The sequence below is a fragment of the Gopherus flavomarginatus genome, chromosome 3 (assembly GCF_025201925.1).
Source record: "Gopherus flavomarginatus isolate rGopFla2 chromosome 3, rGopFla2.mat.asm, whole genome shotgun sequence".
NCBI classification, from domain to species: Eukaryota; Metazoa; Chordata; order Testudines; family Testudinidae; genus Gopherus; species Gopherus flavomarginatus.
In genome coordinates this window covers 253,571,604-253,588,158 of record NC_066619.1, presented here as the reverse complement: position 1 = coordinate 253,588,158, position 16,555 = coordinate 253,571,604, and the positions used below count along the sequence as shown (strand labels likewise).

Here is a 16,555-nt window from a genome sequence, read left to right as displayed (position 1 = left end):
TATCCTCCATGAACTTATCTAGTTCTTTTTTGAACTGTTATAGTCTTCATCTTCATGGCATCATATCTGTGTCTATCATTTAAAATGTAAGATCTTTGAGTCAGAGATTAGTCTTATTCGCTTGTTGTACAGCACCAGGCATATCATCCACCCTTAATAAATAAAATACAATACTAATCATGGTAGCTGGACAGTTAGTAATTCCACATTACCAAGTTTTTATGGTATATAGGCACAAGTGTAATCTATTTGTCTAATCCAGATGTTTATAACACATTGATCAATGTGGTACTTTATTATTCTTATTTACTAGTTCTACTACAATAGCACTTAGGAGTCTGAGTCATAGACAAGGACTTCATTGTGCTATGTGCTATACAAACAAACAGAGAACAAAAAGATGGTCCCTGCCGTAAACAGCTCACAATTGAAGTAGAAGACTGGTGACTAGACAGCTAACACAGTACAAGATAGAACATATACCAAATGTAGTGTGGACCCTAGAAGAGGGATATTATCTAATTCTGTTTGCTCCTATGATATAATGATTCACATGCTAGGTGGATTTTTAGAAATCTCTATGTTCTATTTAAATCTTGTATGTTTCCATTCTGAATTTGGACTAACAGCTAACTCCACCCATATTGACTAAATAGAAATTCTCCTGAATAGTCATGTGCTTCTGATAACTAAACTTGGCAATTACTCAGAATTTTAGCAGTCATAATTAGAGAATAACTATGAGATATATTTGTGACTAAGTTTGACTTAGTTCTTGCTGATTTCCGAGGTGTCAGACTTCTCAGGATATCTTTTGCGAACAGGGGGGTTCGAGAGGGAGTTTGGAAGGGGAGTGGGAAAGGGGTGAGATACACTTGCCATTCTTTAAAACCTTTAACCTAAACTATAATCAAAACTTCTTGATTTAAACAAAAAGCCTAACATTAACTTAGGTAGCTATAGGAGAGAATGCAGGCAGAAGCCCAGCAGCAGAGTGGGAACTATCCTGTTTATTGCACCGAGTGCAGCATGTATGATTACCTGCCCTATGGGCGGGTGGTGTGTGTGTGCATTTGGTGAAGGGAGCTCCTGGTCCTCAGATACCATCTCTTGATACAGGAGAGAAGGAATCACCCCCAACAGTTAAGGAGGCGAAGCCTCATACCCCTAAGGCTGGGAGGTCTGCTGCCACCACTGATAATAAGAAACGTAGGGTAGTGGTGGTTGGAGACTCTCTGCTGAGGGGGACGGAGACACCCATCTGTCGCCCTGACCGTTCATCCCGGGAGGTATGCTGCCTGCCAGGGGCCTGTATCCGAGATGTTACAGAGGCATTGTCGAAGATTATCCGGCCTTCTGACTACTATCCCATGCTACTCATCCATGTGGGTACAAATGATACTGTGAGGTGTGACACTGAGCAGATCAAGAGTGACTACAGGGCTCTGGGAGTACGGGTTAAGGAGTTTGGAGCGCAGGTGGTATTCTCTTCGATTCTTCCTGTCGAAGGTAGGGGCCCGGGCAGAGACAGATGCATCGTGGAGGTGAATGCCTGGCTGCGAAGATGGTGTCGCCAGGAGGGCTTTGGCTTCCTCGACCACGGGATGCTATTCGAGGAAGGACTGCTAGGCACAGATGGCGTTCACCTTTCGAAGAGGGGAAAGGCCTTATTTGCGCACAGACTGGCTAACCTAGTAAGGAGGGCTTTAAACTAGGTTCGACGGGGACAGGAGAGCAAACCCCACAGGTAAGTGGGGAACAAGACCTGGGAGATGGGTTGGAAACAGGAGGGAGCACGGGCTATAATGGCAGAGAGAAAGGAGGGTCAGGGCAAAGCTGGGAGGCAAGATCAAACCAGTATCTTAGATGCCTATATACAAATGCAAGAAGTATGGGTAATAAGCAGGAAGAACTGGAAGTGCTAATAAATAAATACAACTATGACATTGTTGGCATTACTGAAACTTGGTGGGATAATACACACGTCTGGAATGTTGGTGTGGATAGGTATAGTTTGCTCAGGAAGGATAGACAGGGGAAAAAGGGTGGAGGTGTTGCCTTATATATTAAAAATGTACACACTTGGACTGAGGTAGAGATGGACATAGGAGATGGGAGTGTTGAGAGTCTCTGGGTTAGGCTAAAAGGGGTAAAAAACACGGGTGATGTCATGCTGGGAGTCTACTACAGGCCACCTAATCAGGTGGAAGAGGTGGTTGAGGCTTTTTTCAAACAACTAACAAAAGCATCCAAAGCCCAAGATTTGGTGGTGATGGGGGACTTCAACTATCCAGATATATGTTGGGAAAATAACACCGCGAGGCACAGACTATCCAACAAGTTCCTGGACTGCATTGCAGACAACTTTTTATTTCAGAAAGTTGAAAAAGCTACTAGCGGGGAAGCTGTTCTAGACTTGATTTTAACAAATAGGGAAGAACTCGTTGAGAATTTGAAAGTAGAAGGAAGCTTGGGTGAAAGTGATCATGAAATAATAGAGTTTGCAATTCTAAGGAAGGGTAGAAGGGAGTACAGCAAAATAGAGACAATGGATTTCAGGAAGGCGGACTTTGGTAAGCTCAGAGAGCTGATAGGTAAGGTCCCATGGGAATCAAGACTGAGGGGAAAAACAACTGAGGAGAGTTGGCAGTTTTTCAAAGGGACGCTATTAAGGGCCCAAAAGCAAGCTATTCCAATGGTTAGGAAAGATAGAAAATGTGGCAAAAGACCACCTTGGCTTAACCACAAGATCTTGCGTGACCTACAAAATAAAAAGGCATCATATAAAAAATGGAAACTAGGTCAGATTACAAAGGAGGAATATAGGCAAATAACACAGGAATGCAGAGGCAAGATTAGAAAGGCAAAGGCACAAAATGAGCTCAAACTAGCTATGGGAATAAAGGGAAACAAGAAGACTTTTTATCAATACATTAGAAGCAAGAGGAAGACCAAGGACAGGGTAGGCCCACTGCTCAGTGAGGAGGGGGAAACAGTAACGGGAGACTTGGAAATGGCAGAGATGCTTAATGACTTCTTTGTTTCGGTCTTCACTGAGAAGTCTGAAGGAATGTCTAATATAGTGAATGCTTACGGGAAGAGGGTAGGTTTAGAAGATAAAATAAAAAAAGAGCAAGTAAAAAATCACTTAGAAAAGTTAGATGCCTGCAAGTCACCAGGGCCTGATGAAATGCATCCTAAAATACTCAAGGAGTTAATAGAGGAGGTATCTGAGCCTCTAGCTATTATCTTTGGGAAATCATGGGAGACGGGGGAGATTCCAGAAGACTGGAAGGGGGCAAATATAGTGCCCATCTATAAAAACGGAAATAAAAACAACCCAGGAAACTACAGACCAGTTAGTTTAACTTCTGTGCCAGGGAAGATAATGGAGCAGATAATTAAAGAAATCATCTGCAAACACTTGGAACGTGGTAAGGTGATAGGGAATAGCCAGCATGGATTTGTAAAGAACAAATCGTGCCATACTCCTCAAACTAATCTGATAGCATTCTTTGATAGGATAACGAGCCTTGTGGATAAGGGAGAAGCGGTGGATGTGATATACCTAGACTTTAGTAAGGCATTTGATACGGTCTCACATGATATTCTTATAGATAAACTGGGAAAGTAAAATTTCGATGGGGCTACTATAAGGAGGGTGCATAACTGGCTGGATAACCGTACTCAGAGAGTAGTTATTAATGGCTCCCAATCCTGCTGGAAAGGTATAACAATTGGGGTTCCGCAGGGGTCTGTTTTGGGACCGGCTCTGTTCAATATCTTCATCAGCGATTTAGATGTTGGCATAGAAAGTACGCTTATTAAGTTTGCGGACGATACCAAACTGGGAGGGATTGCAACTGCTTTGGAGGACAGGGTCAAAATTCAAAACGATCTGGACAAATTGGAGAAATGGTCTGAGGTAAACAGGATGAAGTTCAATAAAGATAAATGCAAAGTGCTCCACTTAGGAAGGAACAATCAGTTTCACACATACAGAATGGGAGGAGACTGTCTAGGAAGGAGTATGGCAGAAAGAGATCTAGGGGTCATAGTGGACCACAAGCTTAATATTAGTCAACAGTGTGATACTGTTGCAAAAAAAGCAAATGTGATTCTGGGTTGCATTAACAGGTGTGTTGTAAACAAGACACGAGAAGTCATTCTTCCGCTTTACTCTGCGCTGGTTAGGCCTCAACTGGAGTATTGTGTCCAGTTCTGGGCACCGCATTTCAAGAAAGACGTGGAAAAACTGGAGAGGGTCCAGAGAAGAGCAACGAGAATGATTAAAGGTCTTGAGAACATGACCTATGAAGGAAGGCTGAAGGAATTGGGTTTGTTTAGTTTGGAAAAGAGAAGACTGAGAGGGGACATGATAGCAGTTTTCAGGTATCTAAAAGGGTGTCATCAGGAGGAGGGAGAAAACTTGTTCACCTTAGCCTCCAATGATAGAACAAGAAGCAATGGGCTTAAACTGCAGCAAGGGAGATTTAGGTTGGACATTAGGAAAAAGTTCCTAACTGTCAGGGTAGTTAAACATTGGAATAGATTGCCTAGGGAAGTTGTGGAATCTCCATCTCTGGAGATATTTAAGAGTAGGTAAGATAAATGTCTATTAGGGATAGTCTAGACAGTATTTGGTCCTGCCATGAGGGCAGGGGACTGGACTCAATGACCTCTCGAGGTCCCTTCCAGTCCTAGAGTCTGAGTCTATGAGTCTATGGGCTTTGGAGGCCATGGTGGCAGAACTGGAAGGGCTAAGGAAGCAGAGAGGTATGTTGATGAGGCCTTCCTGGACACTGTAGATTTGTCTCACCTCTGGTCAGACAGCCCCTGCACTGTTAAGCAGGATGAAAGGCTCAGGGAAGGAGAGCAGTCAACGGGAGCAGAGAGAAACCTTCCCACAGTTGGGACCCTCCTTCCAGATGATGTTGGCGCATCCTCTCGCACTGAGGTTACCTCTCCGGTGGAGGGAACTCCAGTCATTAGGAAAAGGTAGGTGTTAGTAATGGGAGGTTCTATCATTAGAAACATAGATAGCTGGGTTTGTGTTGAACGGGAGAACCGTATGGTGACTTGCCTGCCTGGTGTGAAGGCTGCAGAACTCTCGAGGCATCTAGATAGACTTATATGTAGAGCTGGGGAGTAGCCGCTAGTCGTGGTACATGTAGGTACCAATGACATAGGGAATGATAGGAGAGATGTCCTGGAGGCCAGGACACTAGGCTGCTAGGAAAGAGACTGAAATCCTGCACCTCTATGGTAGCGTTCTCAGAAATGCTTCCAGTTCCACATGCAGGGCCAAGTAGGCAGACAGATCTTCAGAGTCTCAATGCATGGATGAGATGATGGTATAGAAAGGAGGGGTTTAGATTTATTAGGAACTGGAGAAACTTTTGGGATGGGAGGAGCCTATACAGGAAGGATGGGCTCCACCTAAACCAAAGTGGATCCAGACTGCTAGCACTTAACATTAAAAAGGTTGCAGAGCAGTTTTTAAACTAAGAGATGGGGGAAAGCCGATTGCTGCAGCGGAGCATGTGGATTGGACAGAGACTTCTGTTAGAGGAGAGTCTATTGACAGAGATTCTCCTGGTTTTAGTGAGAAGGAGAGGATGGAAGAGTATAAAAGTATGGGCCAGATCAGATGAGAAACATTCACAGAAAAAAGAATCTGACACATTAGAAAAGGGCCGACAAATAAACAGTGACAAGTTTTTAAAGTGCTTGTACACAAATGCTAGAAGTGTGCCACCTATTGAATCAACAGCCCTACTTTTTTTAGTCTCTTAGTGATCTTTGAAGGTCTCCTATCCAAGTAATCAGTCTCGACCCTGCATTGCTTCCAAAAGCTGAATAGATCACAACCTATGGTGGTCCCCAAATAAGCAGAGCTGTAATAAAACAATCAGAAGTCAAAAACGTCACTGTATGGGTTCCACTTCACATCATGGCAGACTTGGAGGTTTGGTATATTAGGTACATGCTACTATTTATTATTATTCAATATGCTTTTAAGTGTGCTATATTGTACATGCTGATGTTGATTATTATAGAATATTTCCTGAATTATGGAGTCCACACATTTAACATATAAAGAGGCTGAAAAAATATTTTGGTATTATAGAAAATCCTAGCCTAATTTACAATAATTCAGTAATTTCCTGGTCACAAATCAAGGGCCTTGATAGTTATAAGGCCTGATATCTGCCTTTGGGAACCAAATGTTAAGTATATTTGTCTTTATATTAAGAATTTAAGATGCTGTCAACAAAAATTGGGTAGTCAAAGCACATACATAGCAATGACCTAATCCATTGCTCATTGGAGTGAATAGAAGGGCTCCCAATTAGAAAGAGAGAGTGTTGGATCAGCCCCAAAGATTCCAGTGGTGGAATGACTCTTTATGCATTGTGAATAGTACCCAATGAACACTGAAGTCACTGAGGTCTATTCAAAGTTAAGCACATGCATAAGTCATTGAACATTTGGGGCCTGAGTTAGAAAGGGCCCTTCATCCAGTCCATAGCACTTTAACTGAAAAGTAAGTTAACGTCTCTTAAAAGCCAAAAGAATCATAGCCTGTGTGGCAAAAGGATAAACAAAAGAATAAAGTTAGTGAGCAGCTCACATGTCATTCTAGAGACCTTTGAGAATTTTGATTATTACGTTTATATTTTAATTACTGTGGACAAACTTGATTTTTGTTACGCTCAGCCAATAGAGTAGCAATATGTAATTTCCTACAACATATAATCTGTGACTTGAGTCATCACAATCTGCCCCCATGGAAATACTTATTCCTATTGAAAACATACTATTTGGGGGGCTCTTTGCATAAATGCACAGGAGATGGTTCTTGTCTGAAACACAATTTCCTTTTAAGCTAATGGTAACTTTAACTGAGTCCCAATGAGCCCACTTGCCACTATGCTTTCAAATTTTCATTTCCACTTTTGTTCTTTCTCAGCCCAGTATTGATGTGTGGTTGAGGGGGAGGGGAGTCCTATATTTAGCAAGGTACAATAATTAAAATGTTAAAAGCAAAACACTGAACTAGAAAGACTATCTACATGAGCTCCTCTAGCCCAGCTATGGTTCGGCAACTTGAACAATATATTTCATTTTCTTACACTCAACTATTCCTGATCAGTGGAGCTTTGAAAATCCACAGAGAGCACCTAATCTCTTCATGTGTTCGTTTTCCTGCTGGCTTCTTAAACTCCTGGCATTTAGAAAAGTGGTGGCGGTTTTTTGGGCCCTGAGAAGCTTCACACAGCCTCACTTCAAGGAATTTATTTTCCCTCTCTTCCTAATCTTTTCAGCCACCCAAAAAAATTCCATATCCTGGACCAAACCCAAAACTTCTGGTGAAGGTTACAGTTCACTATACTCACCTGGATCTCATTGAAAAGTCTTAGCTGGCTAATGCTTCCTAATGCTTCCCATCAGGAGAGAATAAGCAGTGGAAGGGAGAAAGGGTGGCTCAATGGAAAGGATGAAGGAGAGGAAGAGAATGGGGGAAAAGTACTTTGGGCCACACATAAAAGCTTTGTTTTCTTTTAATGGAATTATTTAATCTCCTAGATCAAGACAGCCCTGAACTTTTGGGGAAATTTGGATCCAAATCTGGCTTTGAACTTTGCACTTTAGGCTCAACTCCATTGCAAATACATTGTCCCCCTTCCATATTGAACTTGTTTCCTGAGTCTCCTTTTTTTGTACATAAACAGAAGGTAAATAGCACTTTTCATTGTTCAGCATAGCCTGAAAAGCAGGCCAGTGCCAGTGTGAAGGATCATGAGGTAACTGCTGTTATGCTCTTCAACATGGAAAACAGAGATGACATGCTGGCTGCTTTTCACCCAAGGCACAACACCTTTGTCCAAGCGATAACTAACAGGTGGGTGGCTACAACTTGTCAGTAGGTTTTGCCTGCTCAGCCCAAGCTCGAGATAAGCAACTGCTTATAAATCAATCAAGTAAGACTTCATTGTTCTGTAAACCACATCTCTGTCTTTAATAACTTGGAAATGACAGCCACAGTACCACATTAGTATGCTGGCTGTAGATACACAAATGGTAGTTATAAAATGTCCAAAAGTAATAGAAAATAAGATTAGAAATGACTTTTAGCCACAAGGCTTCCCTCAGGCAAAGGAAGGCAAAATGTAAGACTTCAGCTTAGTGGGTTTAATTAGTTTGTTTCTGTCATTTGGCTGATATTTATTATTTATTCATTTAGTTTTATAGATGTTTAATGGCTTTCCAAACAATATAAACATTCCAAACCAAGAAAACTCCACTTTGCATCACTCCATTATTTTTTCTCTCCCAAGCTTTGTGTACGATCTTTTAAATTTTTCTGTAATTATTAATTATTTTTATTGCAGTAATGCTTAAAAGTCACAATCAAGAATTAATCCCTATTGGGCCAGGAACTGTATACAGATAGTAAGGATATGGCCTTATTTAATATATAAAATATATGGCCTCAAGGCCTTATTTAATATGTAAAAGTAGGATAAAGCATGTTAAAATAAATTATTTTGTACTGGGATGAGTAGCTTACCATGTTCATCACATCAAAATAGTTGTTTGGTTTAAATTCATCATCACAAGGTCAAGGAATTACAATTGGGAGAATAGCCAAAGGTGCCGGTTCTGTAAATTTCTCCTGAATCTCTTGTAAAAATGAAACTTTCAGAACAAGAGCGATCTTGAGTTGTAGTGATTGTTATCATCATGAAGGTGGTGCTGATGCTGGAGCATCCTCTCTTTGCTTTCGTTCCTAGATTGTGCACATTATGACTACTCTTATTGTCTCTTCATTCTCTTCCCTTCCCATCTTCCTGGGTTCTCTAGTTCTACTGATTCCTTACTCATTTTGTCTTCTGTTTTTCCCACCAGCCGCTTATCTACTCTTGTGAAATACCATAGTCAGTTAGAAACAAGAGAGCTTACAACCAAAGCACAAAACCTTTTTTGAGCAAGAGTCGTCAGTGAGATAAATCTTCAGCAGAGTAATTGTACCTTAATCTTCACTAGAGTTTTAATTCAGGTTATGGAATGTTTCATTCTCTCCAGTGTATTCAGACAACGCAGCCAGGAATTCTTTTGACAGTAATTAATAAATTACTTAAGATATTACTTATGTCACTTAGGAGACTTGAAGCAAAATTACGGGGTTTAATAATAGATATATTTCCCATCTTATATATCATAAAATTGTCCTATCATGCCAAGACTATCATGCAAGGCTTATGTATAGAACATTATTATATTATAATATATACTTTACAGAACTTGTGCAGTTCCTGAGAAAAATCATAATAATCATCTCTAATTTCCTCACATTGAATTTTGTTTTTCATTGTCAAGCCATCCCTCCCCAAACTGATCACTGAATGCCAGTATGACACCAGGCCTCAGCCAGACCATCTTGTTTTTTTCATAATTAGATTGCATTATCTATGTTTTGTAATATCACTAGGATACTTGGTAGACCTCTAGATAAGACCTCCAGATAAGAAATATGAGTTTTAGCAGTATGACTAGCACTTTATCTTTGGTTGACTTTATAGATGTCTCCCACTTCCAGAATGTACCTTTCTTTAATATCAGCATAACACAGGGAAGAGGTCATTGGAATGTCAGCTGATTGAAACAGTGATGCTCTACGGAAGTGATTTGAACCTTGATGGAATAAATATTTCTTATTTCACCTAACACCAAGGAGGAAATGTCATCCAGTGCAAAAATATGGAGGAGAATTCAATCCATCTCTTTACTATTTTAAATTATTAAAGTACAGATAATTTAATCCAGTTTAGGCTTTATCTTGATCTTAAATATGTAACTGGGGAAAGAATTTAGGTCATTAGGTGATCCAAGTTACATTGCTTTTGTTTTAGCTGCATAACATTTCACCGATTGACCATGAATCTGTGCTTCATTAAGATCAGATTGTAGAACATGTGATTTCTTCCAGTAATGGTGTATCATTTGCCAGCAACAAAAGAAACATTATGCATGAAGGAGAAGGAAAAAGGGACTGAAGTTGAACCCGTGAGGAACAACCCTTCTGTTCTGAACTAAACCAGACGTAATCCAATGTAACAAGGCAATCTGCTTTCTCTTCATGGGGACTTTAACAACGAATTATTGATGTGCTCTTGTTAATCATTCTGAGGTTTTTTTAGGTGACAGGAGACTATGATATGCCTTGTCATATGCCATAGTCAGGTAAAATAACAATATTATAATACATTCCACTGAGGATGCTACCAAAGAGCAAATGAGAAATTAATATGTAGCTGTAATATATGCTAATGTCTCATATGCAGCAGTTAATAGACAGAAGATGAAAGTATGGAGATCTGCAAAGACACCAATTTTCACAGGTCATGTTAATAATTATTTCTTCGTGTCACAGCATTATCACTTTATAAAGATTCCAGGCTATTCTTGTCCTAAGATTTTGTTCCATCTCCCTAAAGCTACTGGTTAAATAGCTTTCTTGTTCTTTTTTTCCTCTTCTTGATGGACAACTTTCCACTTCATATCTTTTCCTACACCAGCCTTATAAATATTAAAGGAACTCTGTCAAGACTGGTCAACCTAAGATTAGACCTACCAACTTTGGTTTGGTTTGCAAGATGGCACATTGTCCCTCTACTCTGCCTGTCCACTCTGTTCTTGTGAGCAAATAAGATACTAGAATTTACAAGAATCCTCTCCTTGCAACAGGATTCTTGTAAATATCAATTTATTGCCTGATCACTAAACAAAACGCAGAGTGAAAGATTGCTCTATGTCATTCAGTGTGAGGGTTTGGAGAAGAATTCAATCCAATTTCTTTACTATTTTAAGCTACCAAAGTAAAGATAATTTAATCCGGTTTGGGTTTTTCTCCATCTGTAAATATGTAATTGAGGAAAGAATTTAGGCCATAAGGTGATCTGCATCACAGAATGGAACAGAATGACAGAGTGAAGGGGGTCAGTGTGGTCTGCATGTGCCAGTGACTGCAAAGTAACACAATGCTCAGGTATAATGACTGTTAGTCCCAGAACAGTTCCATATTTTCAACACACACACTCCTATCCCTGTCCCCCTGTTTTTAATCCATCGCCCCATCTCCACCTCCTATCTCTGACCCTCTTTGGTCCCATCCCCTTCCCTGCTGCCTTCTGTCTTTTTCTCCCTTCTATTACAACAACCGTCCTCCCATGTGGGTCCTGTCTCTGTTTCCCCTCTCTATTCAACACCCCTTTGCATTTGAGTCAGGCTGAATCTCCTCCTCTTCAGAGCCTGGGCACTAGGGTAGCCAACTGCCACTCGGTGAAAGTCTCTAAATGGTAAAAAACAAAAAAAAATCTCCAAACTCCAGAGAGACTGTATTATCAGAGTATAGCCAGCTGAGTGATAATTTTCTCTCGGTGGACATAGTCATGGGGTAGGAAGACCCTGTGTTTTGTTCAAAACTTGCACTATAGGCAAGACTAAGGAAAGAGGGGGTTCTGGGTGTGTGGGAGGTGCATGGGTCTGGGTGGTTGGTGCCTGCTAGAGTTGGGGGATGCAGAAGGCTAGGTGTCCTGGGGGATGAAAGGGGATGGAAGATGCTGAGTGCCTAGCAGAGGAGATCATGCAGGGGGCACACGGAGGCACATGTCCCCCCCCCAGATTTCTGCTAGGGTTTATATGTCCTGCCCTGAACCCCACTACATACCACCAGAACCTTTAAATGGTGCCCTCTCCCACCACTATCAATAGTTACACATCATCTCTGGTACCTTGGGGGATGCAGGGAGCTGGGTAAATGGTGGGGGCTGGGTATGGGGCTGGGTTGTGGATACTATCTATATGGGAAATTCATGGTGACCAGGGGTAGTGGGTAACTGTCTGTGGCAGGGGGGGATGTGCAGTGTCTGGGGATGACAGGGGGTAGGTGCTGGGATGCCACCGGTTCATTCTCACCTCCTCCCTTCCATACACCCCTGTTAGGGTGAAAACCAGGTGCCTTGCCACAAGGGCACAACCAGAAGTTTCCTAAGGAGGGAGAACAAGAAAGCATGCATGTGTATGGGGATCCCCCCATTCACATTGTCATGACCTCTCCCCCCTTTCCCTCCCTTCCTCTTCCCTCCCACCAGAAAGATTGGGACTGGCCAGGATTTCACCCCCCACTTCACTCCATTCCCATGAAAGGGACCCCAGCAGGCTAGACCCTTTCCCCCCTCCTCGCCACTACCCTTCCAGGCCCCCTCATTGCACCCCTGCCTTTCTGCATCCACTTCTTGCCTGCTGAACCCAGTGAGATCATTGGAACCCAGAGGCTCTATCCTCTGCACTGCTGCTTCCAGTACATCAATGGGGATGGGCTATGCTATGGCTGCTGAGTGTTGCTGCCTACACATATACAAGTGCCCACCCTGACCCCTCCTCTCACTCCCCCCCACCAAATCTGGTGCCCCTGAAGTGCACATGTGCAGACTTCTGAACTCCAGGCAAGCTGACTGAACTGCCAGAACTGAAGCCCCCTGTCCAACCCAGGCAAAAAGCAAAGGCGTCAACAGACTGTTGACAGATTTATTTAAAAGTCACTATTTAGCAACTTGTCACAATAACCAGCAGTGGAGACACTGAGAGCTCAGGAAAGAAACTCTCTGCCCTCTTTGTACAGAGCTCTTCCAGGGGTACATCAACTCATCTAGATATTTGCCTAGTTTTACAACAGGCTACATAAAAAGCACTAGCGAAGTAAGTGCAAATTAAAATTTCATACAGACACATATTTGTCCATATACTATATTCTGAAATGTAAGTACAATATTTATATTCCAATTGATTTATTTTATAATTGTATCGTAAAACTAAGAAAGTAAGCAATTGTTCAGTAAGTGTGCTGCGACACTTGTATATTTTTATGTCTGATTTTGTAAGTTTTTTAAGTGAGGTGAAACTTGGGGGTACTCAAGACAAATCAGACTCCGAATGGGGTACAGTCATCTGGAAAGGTTGAGAGTCACTGGCTTAGAATTACAGTAGTCTGTGTACTCTCTCTAGCACAGGAATTGCCCCTCTCTCTGATCTTTACACCACTCACCCTTGGGAACAGAAGAGTTCCTTCCATCGTTCCCCTCACTGAGACCCTGAGTAAGGGTCCAGGCAGGATCAAACCCAGAATAATTTTATTAGAGCTGCTCATAAAATGGCTCCAGATTTTCATGACCATTTTTTATAAAAAGTTTGATCCAATTTTTCACTGAAATTTTCCAAAGTTTTGCTGTTCTACATTTTTTTGTATAATAATCTTCTCCTTTTCTATCCTTCTATGGAAGATATTTATATCATTGCCAGATCATGTAAATAAGGGTACCAGGATGAGCTCCTTAAATCTCAGTGGAACTATGACAATTTACACCAACTAAAGATCTGCCCTTTTGTCTTTTGCTGATTGCTCTCTTTTAAGGATAGTATCAGAGAGGTAGCCGTGCTAGTCTGGATCTGCAAAAGCAGCAAAAAATCCTGTGGCACCTTATAGACTAACAGACTTTTGGAGCATGAGCTTTTGTGGGTGAATACCCACTTCACATGCATCTGATGAAGTGGGTATTCACCCACGAAAGCTCATGCTCCAAAACGTCTGTTAGTCTATTAGGTGCCACAGGATTCTTTTAAGGATAAGATTTAATGACAGCTCTGGCCGGTGATTTGCCAGTCTCAACTTCAAATTAATTCCCCCTTTTTTTTAGATAGAAAAGATAAAACATTTTCTTATAACAATAATGAACCGAATTAATGTCCCTATTCTTTTTTACAAATTAAAGATGCATTACACTGTACTTTAGTAAATGTCACAGGGAATAATGATATTCTTGACTGACATCTTCAGCCATTAGCAGAAGTGTCCTGCAGCTGCCTTTGGTCATTTGGTCAGTAATTTATAAGGTATTCAAGATATAGCTTTTTTGTGAGAATTCTGATTCAGAGGCGGTAGGCTTCAAGCTTGTTCTGCATTCTAGACCACTTTCTCTGTATGAGCTACCTTTTTTCCTACTCCTTTGTCTCTCTGGCTCTTTTAAAAGATCTGTTTTTCTCACAGAACCAGAGTCTGGGGGATTCACTTTCTTTCCAGTGGTTTTGTTGTTTATGTATTAACTTTTTTTGTTTCTATTGCTGTGGCATCAAAGTACATTGATTCAAAATAGTTTAAAAAGTACTCTACAAATAATAGAATGTTATCACCATTATTGGTTATATGTTAGAATATACGGCCCATTTTTGCAAGGACCATTAACAACCACAAATTAACCAAAAGCTAATCTAGTAAATATACCTTAGATTGTGCTCTGAAGACAATCATCTTGGGATCTAGCAACCCACAAAGCAGCAGGAGTTCCATAGGTGAGAGCCCTTCTCGCGGCTAGTTCTGGAGAGTTAAATTCCAGGAACTGAGGGAAAATCATCCCAGCAAATCTTAAATTGTGGAAGGGTGACTGTGACAGAGTATAAGGGAGATAGCAGTGTCCCAGAGCTTTAAACGTTGTTAACTATATCTTGACCTGCAACCAAAATTGAACTGGAAACCAATTCAGAGTTTTGAGCACAGATCTCATGTACTCATAATGTCTTCCCCACTTAGAAGATGAGCAGCTATATTTTATCTGAGCTGAAGCTTCTAGAAAGGCAGGCCTGAGCAGACCACATGGTTTAGCACAGGTGGGTATGAATCTAACCTGATGGTGACAAAGTTACACTGTCCACATTAGAGAGAAGCCAGGCTACAACCTGTTAGCCACCTGTAGGAGAAGGTTGTAAGAGCCACGGTTGCTATCTTTGGCTGCAGGATTGGGTCTCAACAATCCAACCGTACTTGTGTCAGGTAGAGCCAAAGAGCCAAAGAAAACTTATAAAATAGCCTTTTCATATCTCAACTTTCTAGCATGTCTATAATCTCGTGCCTTTCCAGGAGGAAGGAAAGTGCTGGCTCAGTGTAACAAACAATGAGTATCCTCATCCCAACATATAAAGTTCTTGCTTCCAGATCTCCAGGGCTATGGGATATCAGACTTAAACTGTGATAGCTGTGGGTTTAGGAAGGTTGTCACGGGTGTTGCCAATACTGGTATTCCAGGAGGTCTGAGATTAGGGGAACTCCACATGAGGGAGAAGGAATACACATTGCTCCAAAAGGTAGATTTCAAAAATAATTGCTGTTTGAAGCCTCTCAGGAAGCAGGGTTGTTAGAATAAGTCCTAGGGGAAAAATGTTTAATGGCAGAAAGCAGGTGAGGAAGTCAAAGGAGCATAATTCCTTTACCACATGGCTGTACAATTTATCACCTACCTATATGTAGTGTGTTTGTGTCTGTGTACGCATATTAATATATAGTTATCTGTAGCTAGATAGATAGATAGATAGATTGATATGGTGTGGGGCCAGAGGAGTAAGATGGAAAGAAGCAACAAAAAAACTCAAAACCCATCTACTTCAAATGCTGAGGGGTTTTGTTTAAGTGGAGATTTTGTTGTTGTTGTTTGGTTTTGATTTTTTTGTGTTTTGTTTTGTTTGGGTTTTTTTTAATTCCTTCCCTTTCTCTCTTAGAGTAATAATCCTATCCTTGTGAAAAGGTCAGGTACCATTTATGACCATAAGGAATGAGAACCTTAGTTACAGATCTCATTGAAAGATGGCACCTCCACCAGAACGGTGCAACTTAGCATCATGCAATGGCACTGGATCAGTACTGACTTCGAGTTAAGAATATTTGCTCCATCACACAGCACCTTTTCCATGATATTGTTAGTAATGGCTCTTAGTATTTGGCCAGGTTTGTACGTTTCACATGTAACCTTTCTGCCAGGTAGAGTCGGCAGCAACCAGGGCCAAGTTCAATATGTAGGGGTTCCCTTTCAACAATATACAATACAAAAACAACAATTGTTGTTCCTTTTCAATAATACAACACAGAACTGACTCAAGCCCCCATCCAGTAACCTGGGAAAATTACACACACATCCTGGACTCCTCTAAGAGACAATTCTTCCCTTCTCACAAACATAGTCTGAGTGTAGAAAAGAAACTTTTATGAAAGGAGGAAAGACAACCAACATTAATTTGGGGAAATGCCACAAGCAGGATTCAACCATGAGCAAAACACCCATCTCAGAGCATGTTGGGCAGTGTCTTTTGCCCCAGGTTCTTGAGTTCAACAACCAAAAGTTCCTTTAACATGTCCCTCTTTTCTCCCTCCACCACACTCCACTCACAGTGATTGTCCTTGGTCAGTGAAGACCCAGAGTTTAGAGGTGCATCAGTGTGAGTTCACCTACCACCCAGGGGGTAGAGAAGGCACCTTGACCTCTCTGATGGACTGTGGTGGAGAGGCTTGGATGGGCTAAAGACCCTCAGAGGCATATTGTCCTGAGCTCTGATACTCCTCGTAGGGTCCCCCTTGATGAACAGGTCTGAGACAAGGCCCCTGACTAACTGTGGTCCAAATTTCAAAAGACCCCAATGGTGGATTGGGTGCATATAAAGGACCTTC

General features: G+C 41.4%; 2 protein-coding genes across 4 annotated transcripts in view; one reads left to right on the top strand and one right to left on the bottom strand.

Moving 5' to 3' along the window:
• Nucleotides 1-1,130: 1,130 nt before the first annotated feature.
• The window catches only part of LOC127048238 (uncharacterized), a 116,670-nt gene continuing 101,245 nt past the window's right edge, over nucleotides 1,131-16,555 (top strand). The window contains exon 1 of one of the 3 annotated variants that reach the window (XM_050947844.1): nucleotides 1,131-1,289. The gene's annotated coding sequence lies outside the window, so the exon portion shown is untranslated. Of the gene's footprint in view, nucleotides 1,290-1,428; nucleotides 1,479-2,026; nucleotides 2,093-16,555 lie in introns of those variants that run through there. The other 2 variants (XM_050947845.1, XM_050947846.1) reach the window with 2 other exon arrangements.
• Nucleotides 13,481-16,555, bottom strand: part of LOC127048246 (uncharacterized) — a 176,954-nt gene continuing 173,879 nt past the window's right edge. Inside the window, exon 2 of the mRNA XM_050947857.1 lies at nucleotides 13,481-13,542. The gene's annotated coding sequence lies outside the window, so the exon portion shown is untranslated. The remainder of the gene's footprint in view (nucleotides 13,543-16,555) is intronic.